At 39.2% G+C, this 25,169-nt stretch overlaps 21 non-coding genes across 21 annotated transcripts; 14 read left to right on the top strand and 7 right to left on the bottom strand.

Annotated features, from left to right (window-relative positions):
- The first annotated feature begins 1,202 nt into the window (after positions 1-1,202).
- Positions 1,203-1,274, top strand: trnae-uuc (transfer RNA glutamic acid (anticodon UUC)). The gene has a single exon. It is a non-coding gene; the product is annotated as a tRNA-Glu (tRNA).
- A 119-nt stretch (positions 1,275-1,393) lies between these two features.
- On the top strand, positions 1,394-1,480 carry trnay-gua (transfer RNA tyrosine (anticodon GUA)). The gene is given in 2 exon segments: positions 1,394-1,430; positions 1,445-1,480. It is a non-coding gene; the product is annotated as a tRNA-Tyr (tRNA).
- A 114-nt stretch (positions 1,481-1,594) lies between these two features.
- Positions 1,595-1,666, bottom strand: trnae-cuc (transfer RNA glutamic acid (anticodon CUC)). The gene has a single exon. It is a non-coding gene; the product is annotated as a tRNA-Glu (tRNA).
- A 3,294-nt stretch (positions 1,667-4,960) lies between these two features.
- Positions 4,961-5,032, top strand: trnae-uuc (transfer RNA glutamic acid (anticodon UUC)). The gene has a single exon. It is a non-coding gene; the product is annotated as a tRNA-Glu (tRNA).
- A 119-nt stretch (positions 5,033-5,151) lies between these two features.
- Positions 5,152-5,238, top strand: trnay-gua (transfer RNA tyrosine (anticodon GUA)). Its single transcript is given in 2 exon segments — positions 5,152-5,188; positions 5,203-5,238. It is a non-coding gene; the product is annotated as a tRNA-Tyr (tRNA).
- A 115-nt stretch (positions 5,239-5,353) lies between these two features.
- trnae-cuc (transfer RNA glutamic acid (anticodon CUC)) lies at positions 5,354-5,425 on the bottom strand. The gene has a single exon. It is a non-coding gene; the product is annotated as a tRNA-Glu (tRNA).
- A 3,178-nt stretch (positions 5,426-8,603) lies between these two features.
- trnae-uuc (transfer RNA glutamic acid (anticodon UUC)) lies at positions 8,604-8,675 on the top strand. The gene has a single exon. It is a non-coding gene; the product is annotated as a tRNA-Glu (tRNA).
- Positions 8,676-8,794: 119 nt separating this feature from the next.
- trnay-gua (transfer RNA tyrosine (anticodon GUA)) lies at positions 8,795-8,881 on the top strand. Its single transcript is given in 2 exon segments — positions 8,795-8,831; positions 8,846-8,881. It is a non-coding gene; the product is annotated as a tRNA-Tyr (tRNA).
- Positions 8,882-8,996: 115 nt separating this feature from the next.
- Positions 8,997-9,068, bottom strand: trnae-cuc (transfer RNA glutamic acid (anticodon CUC)). The gene has a single exon. It is a non-coding gene; the product is annotated as a tRNA-Glu (tRNA).
- Positions 9,069-12,246: 3,178 nt separating this feature from the next.
- Positions 12,247-12,318, top strand: trnae-uuc (transfer RNA glutamic acid (anticodon UUC)). The gene has a single exon. It is a non-coding gene; the product is annotated as a tRNA-Glu (tRNA).
- Positions 12,319-12,437: 119 nt separating this feature from the next.
- trnay-gua (transfer RNA tyrosine (anticodon GUA)) lies at positions 12,438-12,524 on the top strand. The gene is given in 2 exon segments: positions 12,438-12,474; positions 12,489-12,524. It is a non-coding gene; the product is annotated as a tRNA-Tyr (tRNA).
- A 115-nt stretch (positions 12,525-12,639) lies between these two features.
- trnae-cuc (transfer RNA glutamic acid (anticodon CUC)) lies at positions 12,640-12,711 on the bottom strand. Its single transcript has one exon. It is a non-coding gene; the product is annotated as a tRNA-Glu (tRNA).
- A 3,178-nt stretch (positions 12,712-15,889) lies between these two features.
- Positions 15,890-15,961, top strand: trnae-uuc (transfer RNA glutamic acid (anticodon UUC)). Its single transcript has one exon. It is a non-coding gene; the product is annotated as a tRNA-Glu (tRNA).
- A 119-nt stretch (positions 15,962-16,080) lies between these two features.
- Positions 16,081-16,167, top strand: trnay-gua (transfer RNA tyrosine (anticodon GUA)). Its single transcript is given in 2 exon segments — positions 16,081-16,117; positions 16,132-16,167. It is a non-coding gene; the product is annotated as a tRNA-Tyr (tRNA).
- A 115-nt stretch (positions 16,168-16,282) lies between these two features.
- On the bottom strand, positions 16,283-16,354 carry trnae-cuc (transfer RNA glutamic acid (anticodon CUC)). The gene has a single exon. It is a non-coding gene; the product is annotated as a tRNA-Glu (tRNA).
- A 3,178-nt stretch (positions 16,355-19,532) lies between these two features.
- Positions 19,533-19,604, top strand: trnae-uuc (transfer RNA glutamic acid (anticodon UUC)). The gene has a single exon. It is a non-coding gene; the product is annotated as a tRNA-Glu (tRNA).
- Positions 19,605-19,723: 119 nt separating this feature from the next.
- trnay-gua (transfer RNA tyrosine (anticodon GUA)) lies at positions 19,724-19,810 on the top strand. The gene is given in 2 exon segments: positions 19,724-19,760; positions 19,775-19,810. It is a non-coding gene; the product is annotated as a tRNA-Tyr (tRNA).
- Positions 19,811-19,925: 115 nt separating this feature from the next.
- Positions 19,926-19,997, bottom strand: trnae-cuc (transfer RNA glutamic acid (anticodon CUC)). The gene has a single exon. It is a non-coding gene; the product is annotated as a tRNA-Glu (tRNA).
- Positions 19,998-23,292: 3,295 nt separating this feature from the next.
- On the top strand, positions 23,293-23,364 carry trnae-uuc (transfer RNA glutamic acid (anticodon UUC)). The gene has a single exon. It is a non-coding gene; the product is annotated as a tRNA-Glu (tRNA).
- A 119-nt stretch (positions 23,365-23,483) lies between these two features.
- On the top strand, positions 23,484-23,570 carry trnay-gua (transfer RNA tyrosine (anticodon GUA)). The gene is given in 2 exon segments: positions 23,484-23,520; positions 23,535-23,570. It is a non-coding gene; the product is annotated as a tRNA-Tyr (tRNA).
- A 115-nt stretch (positions 23,571-23,685) lies between these two features.
- On the bottom strand, positions 23,686-23,757 carry trnae-cuc (transfer RNA glutamic acid (anticodon CUC)). The gene has a single exon. It is a non-coding gene; the product is annotated as a tRNA-Glu (tRNA).
- Positions 23,758-25,169: the final 1,412 nt, after the last annotated feature.

Raw genomic sequence — 25,169 nt, 5'->3', positions numbered from 1 at the left:
TGTCTGTTATCAAACCAGCTGAAATAAAATTACTATTAAACGTATTAACAATATCAGCCTTGTCTGTAATCAATCTTTGATTCAATTTTAAAACTTTTGGAAGATTAGTGGATGTATTTGATCCTATAAAAGATTTCGTTAATTTCCAAAATTTAGAAGGACAATTCATGTTATCATTAATCAGGTTTAAATAATACTGACTCTTCGAACTTTATATTAATTTTGTACACTTATTTCGTAATAATCTATATTGAGACCAGTCCTCCTCACCATTTGTTTTCTTTGCTTTAGACCAAGCCACGTTTCTTTGCTTAATAAGATTAGAGACGGATTGATTGAACCAAATATTATTTCTACCTCTCACCCGAAATCTACGTAAAGGAGCATGTTTATCACAAATTTCTAGAAAGATAGATTTGAAATAATCCCAAGCATCAACCACATCAGGTATAATTGAAACCAACTGTAAATCACTATTATATAGATCATGCAAAAAAGCCTGTACATTAAAATTTTTAAATTGACGTTTAAGATTTGAATTGAGAATTGAGATCCCCAACATGTGAGGCCTCCATCTTGAAGGTTTTTGTAGCAGGCCCCTCATCTGACCCCTTCCTGATGTTGGGTCCAGGTCTGTTAATAGCATGAGAAAAAGTAGATGTCATCACAGGCCTCTGCCCAGTCGAAAACCAACAGGTGGCATGTAAGCTCACGGACACCTGATCAGGGGGCCAGTGGTGCAATGGATAAAGCGTCTGACTACGGATCAGAAGATTCTAGGTTCGACTCCTGGCTGGCTCGCTCTGCCTCGTTTACTATGCTGTCAGCCCTTAGCCGTTTTATTAACCCATAGTTTTTGTTATTATTATTATTGGATTGATTGAGAAATATTAAAAATTGACAGTCCAACAATAGGCTGCTTTGTCAGTAGGATAACGGTTACCATACAATACTATGCGTCTTTTAAAATGCATTGCATGAGTACTGTCACAAGGACATTGCTTTACGACCAGTTTGTACTGTCTATTATACCATCGCAAGAATGGGAGGAAACTGAGCCCCTCATGAGGCAAATGAGAGCTCCCTCTGTTGAGCCTGAGGAAATTGAATTCAGTAAACAATCCCTTCGGATCATTCCCATGTTCTTAAAGGGGACGGTCACACACTAGAAGTAAAAGGGTCTGCTCCAGGCATAAGGAAGATCCCATATGGTCTAGCGGTCAGGATTCCTGGTTTTCACCCAGGCGGCCCGGGTTCGACTCCCGGTATGGGAAGATCGGGTTGTCTTTGCACCACTTAATCGAAACAACCAGCATGTAAGTCTGTAGCAGTTTTAGCCAGTGGCGGAGATTCAGCAACCTGATATGTTGAGGTTCTGTCCCCAAGCAGTGTGCCTTCGATAGCTCAGCTGGAAGAGCGGAGGACTGTAGGTGGCAAGTTGGCAATCCTTAGGTCGCTGGTTCAACTCCGGCTCGAAGGAATTCTTTTTCACACATAAACTTTTCCTTGGCCCTGCTTCTCGACGAGGGTGTTAGCGCTTGAGTTCGTATTTCGCCATTTTACAATCACGGCCGCCGGTGGTGGGCAAAACTCATTCCCTGACCGGGAATCGAACCCGGGCCGCGGCGGTGAGAGCGCCGAATCCTAACCACTAGACCACCAGGGAAAGTCTGCTGACGACTTGCCCTCAAGCCTGGCTGTGGCCTTTACCCGATTTTGCAGCAAGACCACTAATACTTGTATTTTACTCCAGGAGAGGAGACGTCACCGACCCTGGCAAACTGACAAACTGTCACAGACTCTGTAGGAATATCCTAACAACACCACAACTTGCCATGAAAACAAAAACAATAAGATCGCCAACCTGCATCTCGAAGGTTTTTAAAGCAGTTTTTTGCAGACGTCTGTGGCCCTGGATCCCAGTTCTTCCACTGAGAAACTGTCACAGGCTCTGTAGTAATATCCTAACAACACCACAACTTAACATGTATTTTATTTTATTTCCTTTATTTTTCCAGGAAGGTCCCATTGAGATTAAAAGAAATCCCTTCCTCCAGGGAGTCCTGGCCAAGATGGCCACACTACAAATCACACACAAACACATATAAAACATTCCAGAAAGTCAGGGCACAACATTCATCATAAATCAAGTAAAACAACAGCATGATTCAATCATTGTATGCTGCAGTAAAAATTTTTAATACATTCAAAGGAGGAATTGTTTCAGGAGGGACAGTAGCTTCAAATTCATTCCACAGCCATGGAGCATAGTAGGAGAAAGATGATTTACCATGCTCTGAATGTACCCTAGGTACTACTAATTTAATCCCATTAGATGATCTAGTGCTATAGTTCTTTCTACATAAACATAGAAGACTAGTAATGTAATTTGGAAGTCTACCCATCAATGTCTTTACAATAAATTCTAACATATGGGATTTCCTTCTTTGATATAAAGAGGACCAACCCAAATAGTTGTGCAGCAAACAATGATGAGTACGTGAACAAGAATTTGTTATAAAACGCAGTGCAGCATGATAAACGCCATCCAGCCTTTTCAATAAATATGTAGACGCATGCATGTAAACAACATCACCATAGTCTAAAATAGGTAAAATAGTACTCTGTATTATTCTCTTTCTAGCTATAAAGGAAAAACATTTTTTTTCCCGAAAAAGAAAACCCAGTCTTGGTTTAAGCCTTTTCACCAAGTAATTAATGTGAACATCAAAGGCTAACTTCTCATCGAGCCATATTCCTACATATTTATAAGTTGGTACTCTTTCTATATGTAAACCCTCAATAGTCAGAATAGGCATAACAGTAGACATAGAACGGCTACGTGTAAAAAGAATATACTTCGTTTTATTTACATTTAAAACTAATTTTAGTTTCAACAAAGTAAGCTGAAAAGTATAAAAAGAATCCTTAAGAATTTCAATAGCCTGAGACACAGAGGATGCAGTGGAGTAAATAATTGTATCGTCAGCATAAAAATGTAGCTTTGCGGATTGTATTCTCTGCCCCAATTCATTAATAAAAATAGAAAAAAGAAATGGTGCCAATAAAGAACCTTGCGGGACACCCTTCCTGACTATTACCATGGATGAGGTGTAATTATCTACAGCAACACATTGAGTTCTATCCGATAAATAATTTTTAAACCAACTCACAGCCGAATTATCGAGGCCAACACTTTTAAGCCTCCGTAACAGTAAAACATGATCCACTAAGTCAAACGCTTTTGTCAAATAAAAAAATAAGGCAGCACAATGTTGTCTATTATCGAGAGCAGTAATTAAATCATGTAGTAGCTGTTATCGTACTATGGCCCGCTCTAAATCCTGACTGAAATGCGTTGTAAATATCATGACTAAGTAGATATTCTTTCATTTGATCATTTATAATAGATTCAAAAACTTTTGCTAAAACCGGTAATTTAGAAATCGGACGATAATTATTCAAATCGGAAGGATCGCCTCCTTTTAATAAAGGCATAACCATAGCCGATTTCCAAGATGGTGGAATTACATTAGTGGATAGACTCAAATTAAAAATCGATGCAATAGGTTCGGCAATAATATCTGCTGACAATTTTTAAAAAATTGGTTCAATTTGGTCAGACCCACCTGATTTCTTACAGTCTAAATTTCGGAGTAGTTTACGAACTTGGGACGGCAATACAGGGGCAAAAGAAAATAAATCTGATTCACTATTAGTCAACTCATCAGTTCTCTGTTCATCAAGGACCAAGGAATTGTCTGTTATCAAACCAGCTGAAATAAAATTACTATTAAACGTATTAACAATATCAGCCTTGTCTGTAATCAATCTTTGATTCAATTTTAAAACTTTTGGAAGATTAGTGGATGTATTTGATCCTATAAAAGATTTCGTTAATTTCCAAAATTTAGAAGGACAATTCATGTTATCATTAATCAGGTTTAAATAATACTGACTCTTCGAACTTTATATTAATTTTGTACACTTATTTCGTAATAATCTATATTGAGACCAGTCCTCCTCACCATTTGTTTTCTTTGCTTTAGACCAAGCCACGTTTCTTTGCTTAATAAGATTAGAGACGGATTGATTGAACCAAATATTATTTCTACCTCTCACCCGAAATCTACGTAAAGGAGCATGTTTATCACAAATTTCTAGAAAGATAGATTTGAAATAATCCCAAGCATCAACCACATCAGGTATAATTGAAACCAACTGTAAATCACTATTATATAGATCATGCAAAAAAGCCTGTACATTAAAATTTTTAAATTGACGTTTAAGATTTGAATTGAGAATTGAGATCCCCAACATGTGAGGCCTCCATCTTGAAGGTTTTTGTAGCAGGCCCCTCATCTGACCCCTTCCTGATGTTGGGTCCAGGTCTGTTAATAGCATGAGAAAAAGTAGATGTCATCACAGGCCTCTGCCCAGTCGAAAACCAACAGGTGGCGTGTAAGCTCACGGACACCTGATCAGGGGGCCAGTGGTGCAATGGATAAAGCGTCTGACTACGGATCAGAAGATTCTAGGTTCGACTCCTGGCTGGCTTGCTCTGCCTCGTTTACTATGCTGTCAGCCCTTAGCCGTTTTATTAACCCATAGTTTTTGTTATTATTATTATTGGATTGATTGAGAAATATTAAAAATTGACAGTCCAACAATAGGCTGCTTTGTCAGTAGGATAACGGTTACCATACAATACTATGCGTCTTTTAAAATGCATTGCATGAGTACTGTCACAAGGACATTGCTTTACGACCAGTTTGTACTGTCTATTATACCATCGCAAGAATGGGAGGAAACTGAGCCCCTCATGAGGCAAATGAGAGCTCCCTCTGTTGAGCCTGATGAAATTGAATTCAGTAAACAATCCCTTCGGATCATTCCCATGTTCTTAAAGGGGACGGTCACACACTAGAAGTAAAAGGGTCTGCTCCAGGCATAAGGAAGATCCCATATGGTCTAGCGGTCAGGATTCCTGGTTTTCACCCAGGCGGCCCGGGTTCGACTCCCGGTATGGGAAGATCGGGTTGTCTTTGCATCACTTAATCGAAACAACCAGCATGTATGTCTGTAGCAGTTTTAGCCAGTGGCGGAGATTCAGCAACCTGATATGTTGAGGTTCTGTCCCCAATCAGTGTGCCTTCGATAGCTCAGCTGGAAGAGCGGAGGACTGTAGGTGGCAAGTTGGCAATCCTTAGGTCGCTGGTTCAACTCCGGCTCGAAGGAGTTCTTTTTCACACATAAACTTTTCCTTGGCCCTGCTTCTCGACGAGGGTGTTAGCGCTTGAGTTCGTATTTTGCCATTTTACAATCACGGCCGCCGGTGGTGGGCAAAAACTCATTCCCTGACCGGGAATCGAACCCGGGCCGCGGCGGTGAGAGCGCCGAATCCTAACCACTAGACCACCAGGGAAAGTCTGCTGACGACTTGCCCTCAAGCCTGGCTGTGGCCTTTACCCGATTTTGCAGCAAGACCACTAATACTTGTATTTTACTCCAGGAGAGGAGACGTCACCGACCCTGGCAAACTGACAAACTGTCACAGACTCTGTAGGAATATCCTAACAACACCACAACTTGCCATGAAAACAAAAACAATAAGATCGCCAACCTGCATCTCGAAGGTTTTTAAAGCAGTTTTTTGCAGACGTCTGTGGCCCTGGATCCCAGTTCTTCCACTGAGAAACTGTCACAGGCTCTGTAGTAATATCCTAACAACACCACAACTTAACATGTATTTTATTTTATTTCCTTTATTTTTCCAGGAAGGTCCCATTGAGATTAAAATAAATCCCTTCCTCCAGGGAGTCCTGGCCAAGATGGCCACACTACAAATCACACACAAACACATATAAAACATTCCAGAAAGTCAGGGCACAACATTCATCATAAATCAAGTAAAACAACAGCATGATTCAATCATTGTATGCTGCAGTAAAAATTTTTAATACATTCAAAGGAGGAATTGTTTCAGGAGGGACAGTAGCTTGAAATTCATTCCACAGCCATGGAGCATAGTAGGAGAAAGATGATTTACCATGCTCTGAATGTACCCTAGGTACTACTAATTTAATCCCATTAGATGATCTAGTGCTATAGTTCTTTCTACATAAATATAGAAGACTAGTAATGTAATTTGGAAGTCTACCCATCAATGTCTTTACAATAAATTCTAACATATGGGATTTCCTTCTTTGATATAAAGAGGACCAACCCAAATAGTTGTGCAGCAAACAATGATGAGTACGTGAACAAGAATTTGTTATAAAACGCAGTGCAGCATGATAAACGCCATCCAGCCTTTTCAATAAATATGTAGACGCATGCATGTAAACAACATCACCATAGTCTAAAATAGGTAAAATAGTACTCTGTATTATTCTCTTTCTAGCTATAAAGGAAAAACATTTTTTTTCCCGAAAAAGAAAACCCAGTCTTGGTTTAAGCCTTTTCACCAAGTAATTAATGTGAACATCAAAGGCTAACTTCTCATCGAGCCATATTCCTACATATTTATAAGTTGGTACTCTTTCTATATGTAAACCCTCAATAGTCAGAATAGGCATAACAGTAGACATAGAACGGCTACGTGTAAAAAGAATATACTGGCTAAAAACTAAAATAAAAATGTAGCTTTGCGGATTGTATTCTCTGCCCCAATTCATTAATAAAAATAGAAAAAAGAAATGGTGCCAATAAAGAACCTTGCGGGACACCCTTCCTGACTATTACCATGGATGAGGTGTAATTATCTACAGCAACACATTGAGTTCTATCCGATAAATAATTTTTAAACCAACTCACAGCCGAATTATCGAGGCCAACACTTTTAAGCCTCCGTAACAGTAAAACATGATCCACTAAGTCAAACGCTTTTGTCAAATAAAAAAATAAGGCAGCACAATGTTGTCTATTATCGAGAGCAGTAATTAAATCATGTAGTAGCTGTTATCGTACTATGGCCCGCTCTAAATCCTGACTGAAATGCGTTGTAAATATCATGACTAAGTAGATATTCTTTCATTTGATCATTTATAATAGATTCAAAAACTTTTGCTAAAACCGGTAATTTAGAAATCGGACGATAATTATTCAAATCGGAAGGATCGCCTCCTTTTAATAAAGGCATAACCATAGCCGATTTCCAAGATGGTGGAATTACATTAGTGGATAGACTCAAATTAAAAATCGATGCAATAGGTTCGGCAATAATATCTGCTGACAATTTTTAAAAAATTGGTTCAATTTGGTCAGACCCACCTGATTTCTTACAGTCTAAATTTCGGAGTAGTTTACGAACTTGGGACGGCAATACAGGGGCAAAAGAAAATAAATCTGATTCACTATTAGTCAACTCATCAGTTCTCTGTTCATCAAGGACCAAGGAATTGTCTGTTATCAAACCAGCTGAAATAAAATTACTATTAAACGTATTAACAATATCAGCCTTGTCTGTAATCAATCTTTGATTCAATTTTAAAACTTTTGGAAGATTAGTGGATGTATTTGATCCTATAAAAGATTTCGTTAATTTCCAAAATTTAGAAGGACAATTCATGTTATCATTAATCAGGTTTAAATAATACTGACTCTTCGAACTTTATATTAATTTTGTACACTTATTTCGTAATAATCTATATTGAGACCAGTCCTCCTCACCATTTGTTTTCTTTGCTTTAGACCAAGCCACGTTTCTTTGCTTAATAAGATTAGAGACGGATTGATTGAACCAAATATTATTTCTACCTCTCACCCGAAATCTACGTAAAGGAGCATGTTTATCACAAATTTCTAGAAAGATAGATTTGAAATAATCCCAAGCATCAACCACATCAGGTATAATTGAAACCAACTGTAAATCACTATTATATAGATCATGCAAAAAAGCCTGTACATTAAAATTTTTAAATTGACGTTTAAGATTTGAATTGAGAATTGAGATCCCCAACATGTGAGGCCTCCATCTTGAAGGTTTTTGTAGCAGGCCCCTCATCTGACCCCTTCCTGATGTTGGGTCCAGGTCTGTTAATAGCATGAGAAAAAGTAGATGTCATCACAGGCCTCTGCCCAGTCGAAAACCAACAGGTGGCATGTAAGCTCACGGACACCTGATCAGGGGGCCAGTGGTGCAATGGATAAAGCGTCTGACTACGGATCAGAAGATTCTAGGTTCGACTCCTGGCTGGCTCGCTCTGCCTCGTTTACTATGCTGTCAGCCCTTAGCCGTTTTATTAACCCATAGTTTTTGTTATTATTATTATTGGATTGATTGAGAAATATTAAAAATTGACAGTCCAACAATAGGCTGCTTTGTCAGTAGGATAACGGTTACCATACAATACTATGCGTCTTTTAAAATGCATTGCATGAGTACTGTCACAAGGACATTGCTTTACGACCAGTTTGTACTGTCTATTATACCATCGCAAGAATGGGAGGAAACTGAGCCCCTCATGAGGCAAATGAGAGCTCCCTCTGTTGAGCCTGAGGAAATTGAATTCAGTAAACAATCCCTTCGGATCATTCCCATGTTCTTAAAGGGGACGGTCACACACTAGAAGTAAAAGGGTCTGCTCCAGGCATAAGGAAGATCCCATATGGTCTAGCGGTCAGGATTCCTGGTTTTCACCCAGGCGGCCCGGGTTCGACTCCCGGTATGGGAAGATCGGGTTGTCTTTGCACCACTTAATCGAAACAACCAGCATGTAAGTCTGTAGCAGTTTTAGCCAGTGGCGGAGATTCAGCAACCTGATATGTTGAGGTTCTGTCCCCAAGCAGTGTGCCTTCGATAGCTCAGCTGGAAGAGCGGAGGACTGTAGGTGGCAAGTTGGCAATCCTTAGGTCGCTGGTTCAACTCCGGCTCGAAGGAGTTCTTTTTCACACATAAACTTTTCCTTGGCCCTGCTTCTCGACGAGGGTGTTAGCGCTTGAGTTCGTATTTCGCCATTTTACAATCACGGCCGCCGGTGGTGGGCAAAAACTCATTCCCTGACCGGGAATCGAACCCAGGCCGCGGCGGTGAGAGCGCCGAATCCTAACCACTAGACCACCAGGGAAAGTCTGCTGACAACTTGCCCTCAAGCCTGGCTGTGGCCTTTACCCGATTTTGCAGCAAGACCACTAATACTTGTATTTTACTCCAGGAGAGGAGACGTCACCGACCCTGGCAAACTGACAAACTGTCACAGACTCTGTAGGAATATCCTAACAACACCACAACTTGCCATGAAAACAAAAACAATAAGATCGCCAACCTGCATCTCGAAGGTTTTTAAAGCAGTTTTTTGCAGACGTCTGTGGCCCTGGATCCCAGTTCTTCCACTGAGAAACTGTCACAGGCTCTGTAGTAATATCCTAACAACACCACAACTTAACATGTATTTTATTTTATTTCCTTTATTTTTCCAGGAAGGTCCCATTGAGATTAAAAGAAATCCCTTCCTCCAGGGAGTCCTGGCCAAGATGGCCACACTACAAATCACACACAAACACATATAAAACATTCCAGAAAGTCAGGGCACAACATTCATCATAAATCAAGTAAAACAACAGCATGATTCAATCATTGTATGCTGCAGTAAAAAATTTTAATACATTCAAAGGAGGAATTGTTTCAGGAGGGACAGTAGCTTCAAATTCATTCCACAGCCATGGAGCATAGTAGGAGAAAGATGATTTACCATGCTCTGAATGTACCCTAGGTACTACTAATTTAATCCCATTAGATGATCTAGTGCTATAGTTCTTTCTACATAAACATAGAAGACTAGTAATGTAATTTGGAAGTCTACCCATCAATGTCTTTACAATAAATTCTAACATATGGGATTTCCTTCTTTGATATAAAGAGGACCAACCCAAATAGTTGTGCAGCAAACAATGATGAGTACGTGAACAAGAATTTGTTATAAAACGCAGTGCAGCATGATAAACGCCATCCAGCCTTTTCAATAAATATGTAGACGCATGCATGTAAACAACATCACCATAGTCTAAAATAGGTAAAATAGTACTCTGTATTATTCTCTTTCTAGCTATAAAGGAAAAACATTTTTTTTCCCGAAAAAGAAAACCCAGTCTTGGTTTAAGCCTTTTCACCAAGTAATTAATGTGAACATCAAAGGCTAACTTCTCATCGAGCCATATTCCTACATATTTATAAGTTGGTACTCTTTCTATATGTAAACCCTCAATAGTCAGAATAGGCATAACAGTAGACATAGAACGGCTACGTGTAAAAAGAATATACTGGCTAAAAACTAAAATAAAAATGTAGCTTTGCGGATTGTATTCTCTGCCCCAATTCATTAATAAAAATAGAAAAAAGAAATGGTGCCAATAAAGAACCTTGCGGGACACCCTTCCTGACTATTACCATGGATGAGGTGTAATTATCTACAGCAACACATTGAGTTCTATCCGATAAATAATTTTTAAACCAACTCACAGCCGAATTATCGAGGCCAACACTTTTAAGCCTCCGTAACAGTAAAACATGATCCACTAAGTCAAACGCTTTTGTCAAATAAAAAAATAAGGCAGCACAATGTTGTCTATTATCGAGAGCAGTAATTAAATCATGTAGTAGCTGTTATCGTACTATGGCCCGCTCTAAATCCTGACTGAAATGCGTTGTAAATATCATGACTAAGTAGATATTCTTTCATTTGATCATTTATAATAGATTCAAAAACTTTTGCTAAAACCGGTAATTTAGAAATCGGACGATAATTATTCAAATCGGAAGGATCGCCTCCTTTTAATAAAGGCATAACCATAGCCGATTTCCAAGATGGTGGAATTACATTAGTGGATAGACTCAAATTAAAAATCGATGCAATAGGTTCGGCAATAATATCTGCTGACAATTTTTAAAAAATTGGTTCAATTTGGTCAGACCCACCTGATTTCTTACAGTCTAAATTTCGGAGTAGTTTACGAACTTGGGACGGCAATACAGGGGCAAAAGAAAATAAATCTGATTCACTATTAGTCAACTCATCAGTTCTCTGTTCATCAAGGACCAAGGAATTGTCTGTTATCAAACCAGCTGAAATAAAATTACTATTAAACGTATTAACAATATCAGCCTTGTCTGTAATCAATCTTTGATTCAATTTTAAAACTTTTGGAAGATTAGTGGATGTATTTGATCCTATAAAAGATTTCGTTAATTTCCAAAATTTAGAAGGACAATTCATGTTATCATTAATCAGGTTTAAATAATACTGACTCTTCGAACTTTATATTAATTTTGTACACTTATTTCGTAATAATCTATATTGAGACCAGTCCTCCTCACCATTTGTTTTCTTTGCTTTAGACCAAGCCACGTTTCTTTGCTTAATAAGATTAGAGACGGATTGATTGAACCAAATATTATTTCTACCTCTCACCCGAAATCTACGTAAAGGAGCATGTTTATCACAAATTTCTAGAAAGATAGATTTGAAATAATCCCAAGCATCAACCACATCAGGTATAATTGAAACCAACTGTAAATCACTATTATATAGATCATGCAAAAAAGCCTGTACATTAAAATTTTTAAATTGACGTTTAAGATTTGAATTGAGAATTGAGATCCCCAACATGTGAGGCCTCCATCTTGAAGGTTTTTGTAGCAGGCCCCTCATCTGACCCCTTCCTGATGTTGGGTCCAGGTCTGTTAATAGCATGAGAAAAAGTAGATGTCATCACAGGCCTCTGCCCAGTCGAAAACCAACAGGTGGCATGTAAGCTCACGGACACCTGATCAGGGGGCCAGTGGTGCAATGGATAAAGCGTCTGACTACGGATCAGAAGATTCTAGGTTCGACTCCTGGCTGGCTCGCTCTGCCTCGTTTACTATGCTGTCAGCCCTTAGCCGTTTTATTAACCCATAGTTTTTGTTATTATTATTATTGGATTGATTGAGAAATATTAAAAATTGACAGTCCAACAATAGGCTGCTTTGTCAGTAGGATAACGGTTACCATACAATACTATGCGTCTTTTAAAATGCATTGCATGAGTACTGTCACAAGGACATTGCTTTACGACCAGTTTGTACTGTCTATTATACCATCGCAAGAATGGGAGGAAACTGAGCCCCTCATGAGGCAAATGAGAGCTCCCTCTGTTGAGCCTGAGGAAATTGAATTCAGTAAACAATCCCTTCGGATCATTCCCATGTTCTTAAAGGGGACGGTCACACACTAGAAGTAAAAGGGTCTGCTCCAGGCATAAGGAAGATCCCATATGGTCTAGCGGTCAGGATTCCTGGTTTTCACCCAGGCGGCCCGGGTTCGACTCCCGGTATGGGAAGATCGGGTTGTCTTTGCACCACTTAATCGAAACAACCAGCATGTATGTCTGTAGCAGTTTTAGCCAGTGGCGGAGATTCAGCAACCTGATATGTTGAGGTTCTGTCCCCAAGCAGTGTGCCTTCGATAGCTCAGCTGGAAGAGCGGAGGACTGTAGGTGGCAAGTTGGCAATCCTTAGGTCGCTGGTTCAACTCCGGCTCGAAGGAGTTCTTTTTCACACATAAACTTTTCCTTGGCCCTGCTTCTCGACGAGGGTGTTAGCGCTTGAGTTCGTATTTCGCCATTTTACAATCACGGCCGCCGGTGGTGGGCAAAAACTCATTCCCTGACCGGGAATCGAACCCGGGCCGCGGCGGTGAGAGCGCCGAATCCTAACCACTAGACCACCAGGGAAAGTCTGCTGACAACTTGCCCTCAAGCCTGGCTGTGGCCTTTACCCGATTTTGCAGCAAGACCACTAATACTTGTATTTTTCTCCAGGAGAGGAGACGTCACCGACCCTGGCAAACTGACAAACTGTCACAGACTCTGTAGGAATATCCTAACAACACCACAACTTGCCATGAAAACAAAAACAATAAGATCGCCAACCTGCATCTCGAAGGTTTTTAAAGCAGTTTTTTGCAGACGTCTGTGGCCCTGGATCCCAGTTCTTCCACTGAGAAACTGTCACAGGCTCTGTAGTAATATCCTAACAACACCACAACTTAACATGTATTTTATTTTATTTCCTTTATTTTTCCAGGAAGGTCCCATTGAGATTAAAAGAAATCCCTTCCTCCAGGGAGTCCTGGCCAAGATGGCCACACTACAAATCACACACAAACACATATAAAACATTCCAGAAAGTCAGGGCACAACATTCATCATAAATCAAGTAAAACAACAGCATGATTCAATCATTGTATGCTGCAGTAAAAAATTTTAATACATTCAAAGGAGGAATTGTTTCAGGAGGGACAGTAGCTTGAAATTCATTCCACAGCCATGGAGCATAGTAGGAGAAAGATGATTTACCATGCTCTGAATGTACCCTAGGTACTACTAATTTAATCCCATTAGATGATCTAGTGCTATAGTTCTTTCTACATAAACATAGAAGACTAGTAATGTAATTTGGAAGTCTACCCATCAATGTCTTTACAATAAATTCTAACATATGGGATTTCCTTCTTTGATATAAAGAGGACCAACCCAAATAGTTGTGCAGCAAACAATGATGAGTACGTGAACAAGAATTTGTTATAAAACGCAGTGCAGCATGATAAACGCCATCCAGCCTTTTCAATAAATATGTAGACGCATGCATGTAAACAACATCACCATAGTCTAAAATAGGTAAAATAGTACTCTGTATTATTCTCTTTCTAGCTATAAAGGAAAAACATTTTTTTTCCCGAAAAAGAAAACCCAGTCTTGGTTTAAGCCTTTTCACCAAGTAATTAATGTGAACATCAAAGGCTAACTTCTCATCGAGCCATATTCCTACATATTTATAAGTTGGTACTCTTTCTATATGTAAACCCTCAATAGTCAGAATAGGCATAACAGTAGACATAGAACGGCTACGTGTAAAAAGAATATACTGGCTAAAAACTAAAATAAAAATGTAGCTTTGCGGATTGTATTCTCTGCCCCAATTCATTAATAAAAATAGAAAAAAGAAATGGTGCCAATAAAGAACCTTGCGGGACACCCTTCCTGACTATTACCATGGATGAGGTGTAATTATCTACAGCAACACATTGAGTTCTATCCGATAAATAATTTTTAAACCAACTCACAGCCGAATTATCGAGGCCAACACTTTTAAGCCTCCGTAACAGTAAAACATGATCCACTAAGTCAAACGCTTTTGTCAAATAAAAAAATAAGGCAGCACAATGTTGTCTATTATCGAGAGCAGTAATTAAATCATGTAGTAGCTGTTATCGTACTATGGCCCGCTCTAAATCCTGACTGAAATGCGTTGTAAATATCATGACTAAGTAGATATTCTTTCATTTGATCATTTATAATAGATTCAAAAACTTTTGCTAAAACCGGTAATTTAGAAATCGGACGATAATTATTCAAATCGGAAGGATCGCCTCCTTTTAATAAAGGCATAACCATAGCCGATTTCCAAGATGGTGGAATTACATTAGTGGATAGACTCAAATTAAAAATCGATGCAATAGGTTCGGCAATAATATCTGCTGACAATTTTTAAAAAATTGGTTCAATTTGGTCAGACCCACCTGATTTCTTACAGTCTAAATTTCGGAGTAGTTTACGAACTTGGGACGGCAATACAGGGGCAAAAGAAAATAAATCTGATTCACTATTAGTCAACTCATCAGTTCTCTGTTCATCAAGGACCAAGGAATTGTCTGTTATCAAACCAGCTGAAATAAAATTACTATTAAACGTATTAACAATATCAGCCTTGTCTGTAATCAATCTTTGATTCAATTTTAAAACTTTTGGAAGATTAGTGGATGTATTTGATCCTATAAAAGATTTCGTTAATTTCCAAAATTTAGAAGGACAATTCATGTTATCATTAATCAGGTTTAAATAATACTGACTCTTCGAACTTTATATTAATTTTGTACACTTATTTCGTAATAATCTATATTGAGACCAGTCCTCCTCACCATTTGTTTTCTTTGCTTTAGACCAAGCCACGTTTCTTTGCTTAATAAGATTAGAGACGGATTGATTGAACCAAATATTATTTCTACCTCTCACCCGAAATCTACGTAAAGGAGCATGTTTATCACAAATTTCTAGAAAGATAGATTTGAAATAATCCCAAGCATCAACCACATCAGGTATAATTGAAACCAACTGTAAATCACTATTATATAGATCATGCAAAAAAGCCTGTACATTAAAATTTTTAAATTGACGTTTAAGATTTGAATTGAGAATTGAGATCCCCAACATGTGAGGCCTCCATCTTGAAGGTTTTTGTAGCAGGCCCCTCATCTGACCCCTTCCTGATGTTGGGTCCAGGTCTGTTAATAGCATGAGAAAAAGTAGATGTCATCACAGGCCTCTGCCCAGTCGAAAACCAACAGGTGGCATGTAAGCTCACGGACACCTGATCAGGGGGCCAGTGGTGCAATGGATAAAGCGTCTGACTACGGATCAGAAGATTCTAGGTTCGACTCCTGGCTGGCTCGCTCTGCCTCGTTTACTATGCTGTCAGCCCTTAGCCGTTTTATTAACCCATAGTTTTTGTTATTATTATTATTGGATTGATTGAGAAATATTAAAAATTGACAGTCCAACAATAGGCTGCTTTGTCAGTAGGATAACGGTTACCATACAATACTATGCGTCTTTTAAAATGCATTGCATGAGTACTGTCACAAGGACATTGCTTTACGACCAGTTTGTACTGTCTATTATACCATCGCAAGAATGGGAGGAAACTGAGCCCCTCATGAGGCAAATGAGAGCTCCCTCTGTTGAGCCTGAGGAAATTGAATTCAGTAAACAATCCCTTCGGATCATTCCCATGTTCTTAAAGGGGACGGTCACACACTAGAAGTAAAAGGGTCTGCTCCAGGCATAAGGAAGATCCCATATGGTCTAGCGGTCAGGATTCCTGGTTTTCACCCAGGCGGCCCGGGTTCGACTCCCGGTATGGGAAGATCGGGTTGTCTTTGCACCACTTAATCGAAACAACCAGCATGTATGTCTGTAGCAGTTTTAGCCAGTGGCGGAGATTCAGCAACCTGATATGTTGAGGTTCTGTCCCCAAGCAGTGTGCCTTCGATAGCTCAGCTGGAAGAGCGGAGGACTGTAGGTGGCAAGTTGGCAATCCTTAGGTCGCTGGTTCAACTCCGGCTCGAAGGAGTTCTTTTTCACACATAAACTTTTCCTTGGCCCTGCTTCTCGACGAGGGTGTTAGCGCTTGAGTTCGTATTTCGCCATTTTACAATCACGGCCGCCGGTGGTGGGCAAAAACTCATTCCCTGACCGGGAATCGAACCCGGGCCGCGGCGGTGAGAGCGCCGAATCCTAACCACTAGACCACCAGGGAAAGTCTGCTGACAACTTGCCCTCAAGCCTGGCTGTGGCCTTTACCCGATTTTGCAGCAAGACCACTAATACTTGTATTTTACTCCAGGAGAGGAGACGTCACCGACCCTGGCAAACTGACAAACTGTCACAGACTCTGTAGGAATATCCTAACAACACCACAACTTGCCATGAAAACAAAAACAATAAGATCGCCAACCTGCATCTCGAAGGTTTTTAAAGCAGTTTTTTGCAGACGTCTGTGGCCCTGGATCCCAGTTCTTCCACTGAGAAACTGTCACAGGCTCTGTAGTAATATCCTAACAACACCACAACTTAACATGTATTTTATTTTATTTCCTTTATTTTTCCAGGAAGGTCCCATTGAGATTAAAAGAAATCCCTTCCTCCAGGGAGTCCTGGCCAAGATGGCCACACTACAAATCACACACAAACACATATAAAACATTCCAGAAAGTCAGGGCACAACATTCATCATAAATCAAGTAAAACAACAGCATGATTCAATCATTGTATGCTGCAGTAAAAATTTTTAATACATTCAAAGGAGGAATTGTTTCAGGAGGGACAGTAGCTTGAAATTCATTCCACAGCCATGGAGCATAGTAGGAGAAAGATGATTTACCATGCTCTGAATGTACCCTAGGTACTACTAATTTAATCCCATTAGATGATCTAGTGCTATAGTTCTTTCTACATAAACATAGAAGACTAGTAATGTAATTTGGAAGTCTACCCATCAATGTCTTTACAATAAATTCTAACATATGGGATTTCCTTCTTTGATATAAAGAGGACCAACCCAAATAGTTGTGCAGCAAACAATGATGAGTACGTGAACAAGAATTTGTTATAAAACGCAGTGCAGCATGATAAACGCCATCCAGCCTTTTCAATAAATATGTAGACGCATGCATGTAAACAACATCACCATAGTCTAAAATAGGTAAAATAGTACTCTGTATTATTCTCTTTCTAGCTATAAAGGAAAAACATTTTTTTTCCCGAAAAAGAAAACCCAGTCTTGGTTTAAGCCTTTTCACCAAGTAATTAATGTGAACATCAAAGGCTAACTTCTCATCGAGCCATATTCCTACATATTTATAAGTTGGTACTCTTTCTATATGTAAACCCTCAATAGTCAGAATAGGCATAACAGTAGACATAGAACGGCTACGTGTAAAAAGAATATACTGGCTAAAAACTAAAATAAAAATGTAGCTTTGCGGATTGTATTCTCTGCCCCAATTCATTAATAAAAATAGAAAAAAGAAATGGTGCCAATAAAGAACCTTGCGGGACACCCTTCCTGACTATTACCATGGATGAGGTGTAATTATCTACAGCAACACATTGAGTTCTATCCGATAAATAATTTTTAAACCAACTCACAGCCGAATTATCGAGGCCAACACTTTTAAGCCTCCGTAACAGTAAAACATGATCCACTAAGTCAAACGCTTTTGTCAAATAAAAAAATAAGGCAGCACAATGTTGTCTATTATCGAGAGCAGTAATTAAATCATGTAGTAGCTGTTATCGTACTATGGCCCGCTCTAAATCCTGACTGAAATGCGTTGTAAATATCATGACTAAGTAGATATTCTTTCATTTGATCATTTATAATAGATTCAAAAACTTTTGCTAAAACCGGTCATTTAGAAATCGGACGATAATTATTCAAATCGGAAGGATCGCCTCCTTTTAATAAAGGCATAACCATAGCCGATTTCCAAGATGGTGGAATTACATTAGTGGATAGACTCAAATTAAAAATCGATGCAATAGGTTCGGCAATAATATCTGCTGACAATTTTTAAAAAATTGGTTCAATTTGGTCAGACCCACCTGATTTCTTACAGTCTAAATTTCGGAGTAGTTTACGAACTTGGGACGGCAATACAGGGGCAAAAGAAAATAAATCTGATTCACTATTAGTCAACTCATCAGTTCTCTGTTCATCAAGGACCAAGGAATTGTCTGTTATCAAACCAGCTGAAATAAAATTACTATTAAACGTATTAACAATATCAGCCTTGTCTGTAATCAATCTTTGATTCAATTTTAAAACTTTTGGAAGATTAGTGGATGTATTTGATCCTATAAAAGATTTCGTTAATTTCCAAAATTTAGAAGGACAATTCATGTTATCATTAATCAGGTTTAAATAATACTGACTCTTCGAACTTTATATTAATTTTGTACACTTATTTCGTAATAATCTATATTGAGACCAGTCCTCCTCACCATTTGTTTTCTTTGCTTTAGACCAAGCCACGTTTCTTTGCTTAATAAGATTAGAGACGGATTGATTGAACCAAATATTATTTCTACCTCTCACCCGAAATCTACGTAAAGGAGCATGTTTATCACAAATTTCTAGAAAGATAGATTTGAAATAATCCCAAGCATCAACCACATCAGGTATAATTGAAACCAACTGTAAATCACTATTATATAGATCATGCAAAAAAGCCTGTACATTAAAATTTTTAAATTGACGTTTAAGATTTGAATTGAGAATTGAGATCCCCAACATGTGAGGCCTCCATCTTGAAGGTTTTTGTAGCAGGCCCCTCATCTGACCCCTTCCTGATGTTGGGTCCAGGTCTGTTAATAGCATGAGAAAAAGTAGATGTCATCACAGGCCTCTGCCCAGTCGAAAACCAACAGGTGGCATGTAAGCTCACGGACACCTGATCAGGGGGCCAGTGGTGCAATGGATAAAGCGTCTGACTACGGATCAGAAGATTCTAGGTTCGACTCCTGGCTGGCTCGCTCTGCCTCGTTTACTATGCTGTCAGCCCTTAGCCGTTTTATTAACCCATAGTTTTTGTTATTATTATTATTGGATTGATTGAGAAATATTAAAAATTGACAGTCCAACAATAGGCTGCTTTGTCAGTAGGATAACGGTTACCATACAATACTATGCGTCTTTTAAAATGCATTGCATGAGTACTGTCACAAGGACATTGCTTTACGACCAGTTTGTACTGTCTATTATACCATCGCAAGAATGGGAGGAAACTGAGCCCCTCATGAGGCAAATGAGAGCTCCCTCTGTTGAGCCTGAGGAAATTGAATTCAGTAAACAATCCCTTCGGATCATTCCCATGTTCTTAAAGGGGACGGTCACACACTAGAAGTAAAAGGGTCTGCTCCAGGCATAAGGAAGATCCCATATGGTCTAGCGGTCAGGATTCCTGGTTTTCACCCAGGCGGCCCGGGTTCGACTCCCGGTATGGGAAGATCGGGTTGTCTTTGCACCACTTAATCGAAACAACCAGCATGTATGTCTGTAGCAGTTTTAGCCAGTGGCGGAGATTCAGCAACCTGATATGTTGAGGTTCTGTCCCCAAGCAGTGTGCCTTCGATAGCTCAGCTGGAAGAGCGGAGGACTGTAGGTGGCAAGTTGGCAATCCTTAGGTCGCTGGTTCAACTCCGGCTCGAAGGAGTTCTTTTTCACACATAAACTTTTCCTTGGCCCTGCTTCTCGACGAGGGTGTTAGCGCTTGAGTTCGTATTTCGCCATTTTACAATCACGGCCGCCGGTGGTGGGCAAAAACTCATTCCCTGACCGGGAATCGAACCCGGGCCGCGGCGGTGAGAGCGCCGAATCCTAACCACTAGACCACCAGGGAAAGTCTGCTGACAACTTGCCCTCAAGCCTGGCTGTGGCCTTTACCCGATTTTGCAGCAAGACCACTAATACTTGTATTTTACTCCAGGAGAGGAGACGTCACCGACCCTGGCAAACTGACAAACTGTCACAGACTCTGTAGGAATATCCTAACAACACCACAACTTGCCATGAAAACAAAAACAATAAGATCGCCAACCTGCATCTCGAAGGTTTTTAAAGCAGTTTTTTGCAGACGTCTGTGGCCCTGGATCCCAGTTCTTCCACTGAGAAACTGTCACAGGCTCTGTAGTAATATCCTAACAACACCACAACTTAACATGTATTTTATTTTATTTCCTTTATTTTTCCAGGAAGGTCCCATTGAGATTAAAAGAAATCCCTTCCTCCAGGGAGTCCTGGCCAAGATGGCCACACTACAAATCACACACAAACACATATAAAACATTCCAGAAAGTCAGGGCACAACATTCATCATAAATCAAGTAAAACAACAGCATGATTCAATCATTGTATGCTGCAGTAAAAATTTTTAATACATTCAAAGGAGGAATTGTTTCAGGAGGGACAGTAGCTTGAAATTCATTCCACAGCCATGGAGCATAGTAGGAGAAAGATGATTTACCATGCTCTGAATGTACCCTAGGTACTACTAATTTAATCCCATTAGATGATCTAGTGCTATAGTTCTTTCTACATAAACATAGAAGACTAGTAATGTAATTTGGAAGTCTACCCATCAATGTCTTTACAATAAATTCTAACATATGGGATTTCCTTCTTTGATATAAAGAGGACCAACCCAAATAGTTGTGCAGCAAACAATGATGAGTACGTGAACAAGAATTTGTTATAAAACGCAGTGCAGCATGATAAACGCCATCCAGCCTTTTCAATAAATATGTAGACGCATGCATGTAAACAACATCACCATAGTCTAAAATAGGTAAAATAGTACTCTGTATTATTCTCTTTCTAGCTATAAAGGAAAAACATTTTTTTTCCCGAAAAAGAAAACCCAGTCTTGGTTTAAGCCTTTTCACCAAGTAATTAATGTGAACATCAAAGGCTAACTTCTCATCGAGCCATATTCCTACATATTTATAAGTTGGTACTCTTTCTATATGTAAACCCTCAATAGTCAGAATAGGCATAACAGTAGACATAGAACGGCTACGTGTAAAAAGAATATACTTCGTTTTATTTACATTTAAAACTAATTTTAGTTTCAACAAAGTAAGCTGAAAAGTATAAAAAGAATCCTTAAGAATTTCAATAGCCTGAGACACAGAGGATGCAGTGGAGTAAATAATTGTATCGTCAGCATAAAAATGTAGCTTTGCGGATTGTATTCTCTGCCCCAATTCATTAATAAAAATAGAAAAAAGAAATGGTGCCAATAAAGAACCTTGCGGGACACCCTTCCTGACTATTACCATGGATGAGGTGTAATTATCTACAGCAACACATTGAGTTCTATCCGATAAATAATTTTTAAACCAACTCACAGCCGAATTATCGAGGCCAACACTTTTAAGCCTCCGTAACAGTAAAACATGATCCACAAAGTCAAACGCTTTTGTCAAATAAAAAAATAAGGCAGCACAATGTTGTCTATTATCGAGAGCAGTAATTAAATCATGTAGTAGCTATTATCGTACTATGGCCCGCTCTAAATCCTGACTGAAATGCGTTGTAAATATCATGACTAAGTAGATATTCTTTCATTTGATCATTTATAATAGATTCAAAAACTTTTGCTAAAACCGGTAATTTAGAAATCGGACGATAATTATTCAAATCGGAAGGATCGCCTCCTTTTAATAAAGGCATAACCATAGCCGATTTCCAAGATGGTGGAATTACATTAGTGGATAGACTCAAATTAAAAATCGATGCAATAGGTTCGGCAATAATATCTGCTGACAATTTTTAAAAAAATTGGTTCAATTTGGTCAGACCCACCTGATTTCTTACAGTCTAAATTTCGGAGTAGTTTACGAACTTGGGACGGCAATACAGGGGCAAAAGAAAATAAATCTGATTCACTATTAGTCAACTCATCAGTTCTCTGTTCATCAAGGACCAAGGAATTGTCTGTTATCAAACCAGCTGAAATAAAATTACTATTAAACGTATTAACAATATCAGCCTTGTCTGTAATCAATCTTTGATTCAATTTTAAAACTTTTGGAAGATTAGTGGATGTATTTGATCCTATAAAAGATTTCGTTAATTTCCAAAATTTAGAAGGACAATTCATGTTATCATTAATCAGGTTTAAATAATACTGACTCTTCGAACTTTATATTAATTTTGTACACTTATTTCGTAATAATCTATATTGAGACCAGTCCTCCTCACCATTTGTTTTCTTTGCTTTAGACCAAGCCACGTTTCTTTGCTTAATAAGATTAGAGACGGATTGATTGAACCAAATATTATTTCTACCTCTCACCCGAAATCTACGTAAAGGAGCATGTTTATCACAAATTTCTAGAAAGATAGATTTGAAATAATCCCAAGCATCAACCACATCAGGTATAATTGAAACCAACTGTAAATCACTATTATATAGATCATGCAAAAAAGCCTGTACATTAAAATTTTTAAATTGACGTTTAAGATTTGAATTGAGAATTGAGATCCCCAACATGTGAGGCCTCCATCTTGAAGGTTTTTGTAGCAGGCCCCTCATCTGACCCCTTCCTGATGTTGGGTCCAGGTCTGTTAATAGCATGAGAAAAAGTAGATGTCATCACAGGCCTCTGCCCAGTCGAAAACCAACAGGTGGCGTGTAAGCTCACGGACACCTGATCAGGGGGCCAGTGATGCAATGGATAAAGCGTCTGACTACGGATCAGAAGATTCTAGGTTCGACTCCCGGCTGGCTCGCTCTGCCTCGTTTACTATGCTGTCAGCCCTTAGCCGTTTTATTAACCCATAGTTTTTGTTATTATTATTATTGGATTGATTGAGAAATATTAAAAATTGACAGTCCAACAATAGGCTGCTTTGTCAGTAGGATAACGGTTACCATACAATACTATGCGTCTTTTAAAATGCATTGCATGAGTACTGTCACAAGGACATTGCTTTACGACCAGTTTGTACTGTCTATTATACCATCGCAAGAATGGGAGGAAACTGAGCCCCTCATGAGGCAAATGAGAGCTCCCTCTGTTGAGCCTGATGAAATTGAATTCAGTAAACAATCCCTTCGGATCATTCCCATGTTCTTAAAGGGGACGGTCACACACTAGAAGTAAAAGGGTCTGCTCCAGGCATAAGGAAGATCCCATATGGTCTAGCGGTCAGGATTCCTGGTTTTCACCCAGGCGGCCCGGGTTCGACTCCCGGTATGGGAAGATCGGGTTGTCTTTGCACCACTTAATCGAAACAACCAGCATGTATCTCTGTAGCAGTTTTAGCCAGTGGCGGAGATTAAGCAACCTGATATGTTGAGGTTCTGTCCCCAATCAGTGTGCCTTCGATAGCTCAGCTGGAAGAGCGGAGGACTGTAGGTGGCAAGTTGGCAATCCTTAGGTCGCTGGTTCAACTCCGGCTCGAAGGAGTTCTTTTTCACACATAAACTTTTCCTTGGCCCTGCTTCTCGACGAGGGTGTTAGCGCTTGAGTTCGTATTTCGCCATTTTACAATCACGGCCGCCGGTGGTGGGCAAAAACTCATTCCCTGACCGGGAATCGAACCCGGGCCGCGGCGGTGAGAGCGCCGAATCCTAACCACTAGACCACCAGGGAAAGTCTGCTGACGACTTGCCCTCAAGCCTGGCTGTGGCCTTTACCCGATTTTGCAGCAAGACCACTAATACTTGTATTTTACTCCAGGAGAGGAGACGTCACCGACCCTGGCAAACTGACAAACTGTCACAGACTCTGTAGGAATATCCTAACAACACCACAACTTGCCATGAAAACAAAAACAATAAGATCGCCAACCTGCATCTCGAAGGTTTTTAAAGCAGTTTTTTGCAGACGTCTGTGGCCCTGGATCCCAGTTCTTCCACTGAGAAACTGTCACAGGCTCTGTAGTAATATCCTAACAACACCACAACTTAACATGTATTTTATTTTATTTCCTTTATTTTTCCAGGAAGGTCCCATTGAGATTAAAAGAAATCCCTTCCTCCAGGGAGTCCTGGCCAAGATGGCCACACTACAAATCACACACAAACACATATAAAACATTCCAGAAAGTCAGGGCACAACATTCATCATAAATCAAGTAAAACAACAGCATGATTCAATCATTGTATGCTGCAGTAAAAAATTTTAATACATTCAAAGGAGGAATTGTTTCAGGAGGGACAGTAGCTTCAAATTCATTCCACAGCCATGGAGCATAGTAGGAGAAAGATGATTTACCATGCTCTGAATGTACCCTAGGTACTACTAATTTAATCCCATTAGATGATCTAGTGCTATAGTTCTTTCTACATAAACATAGAAGACTAGTAATGTAATTTGGAAGTCTACCCATCAATGTCTTTACAATAAATTCTAACATATGGGATTTCCTTCTTTGATATAAAGAGGACCAACCCAAATAGTTGTGCAGCAAACAATGATGAGTACGTGAACAAGAATTTGTTATAAAACGCAGTGCAGCATGATAAACGCCATCCAGCCTTTTCAATAAATATGTAGACGCATGCATGTAAACAACATCACCATAGTCTAAAATAGGTAAAATAGTACTCTGTATTATTCTCTTTCTAGCTATAAAGGAAAAACATTTTTTTTCCCGAAAAAGAAAACCCAGTCTTGGTTTAAGCCTTTTCACCAAGTAATTAATGTGAACATCAAAGGCTAACTTCTCATCGAGCCATATTCCTACATATTTATAAGTTGGTACTCTTTCTATATGTAAACCCTCAATAGTCAGAATAGGCATAACAGTAGACATAGAACGGCTACGTGTAAAAAGAATATACTTCGTTTTATTTACATTTAAAACTAATTTTAGTTTCAACAAAGTAAGCTGAAAAGTATAAAAAGAATCCTTAAGAATTTCAATAGCCTGAGACACAGAGGATGCAGTGGAGTAAATAATTGTATCGTCAGCATAAAAATGTAGCTTTGCGGATTGTATTCTCTGCCCCAATTCATTAATAAAAATAGAAAAAAGAAATGGTGCCAATAAAGAACCTTGC

This window comes from Siphateles boraxobius, unplaced genomic scaffold, assembly GCF_051911475.1.
Source record: "Siphateles boraxobius isolate OS27281-9 unplaced genomic scaffold, OSU_SipBor_1 77, whole genome shotgun sequence".
NCBI lineage: Eukaryota > Metazoa > Chordata > Actinopteri > Cypriniformes > Leuciscidae > Siphateles > Siphateles boraxobius.
This window is presented reverse-complemented; position numbering and strand designations above follow the sequence as displayed.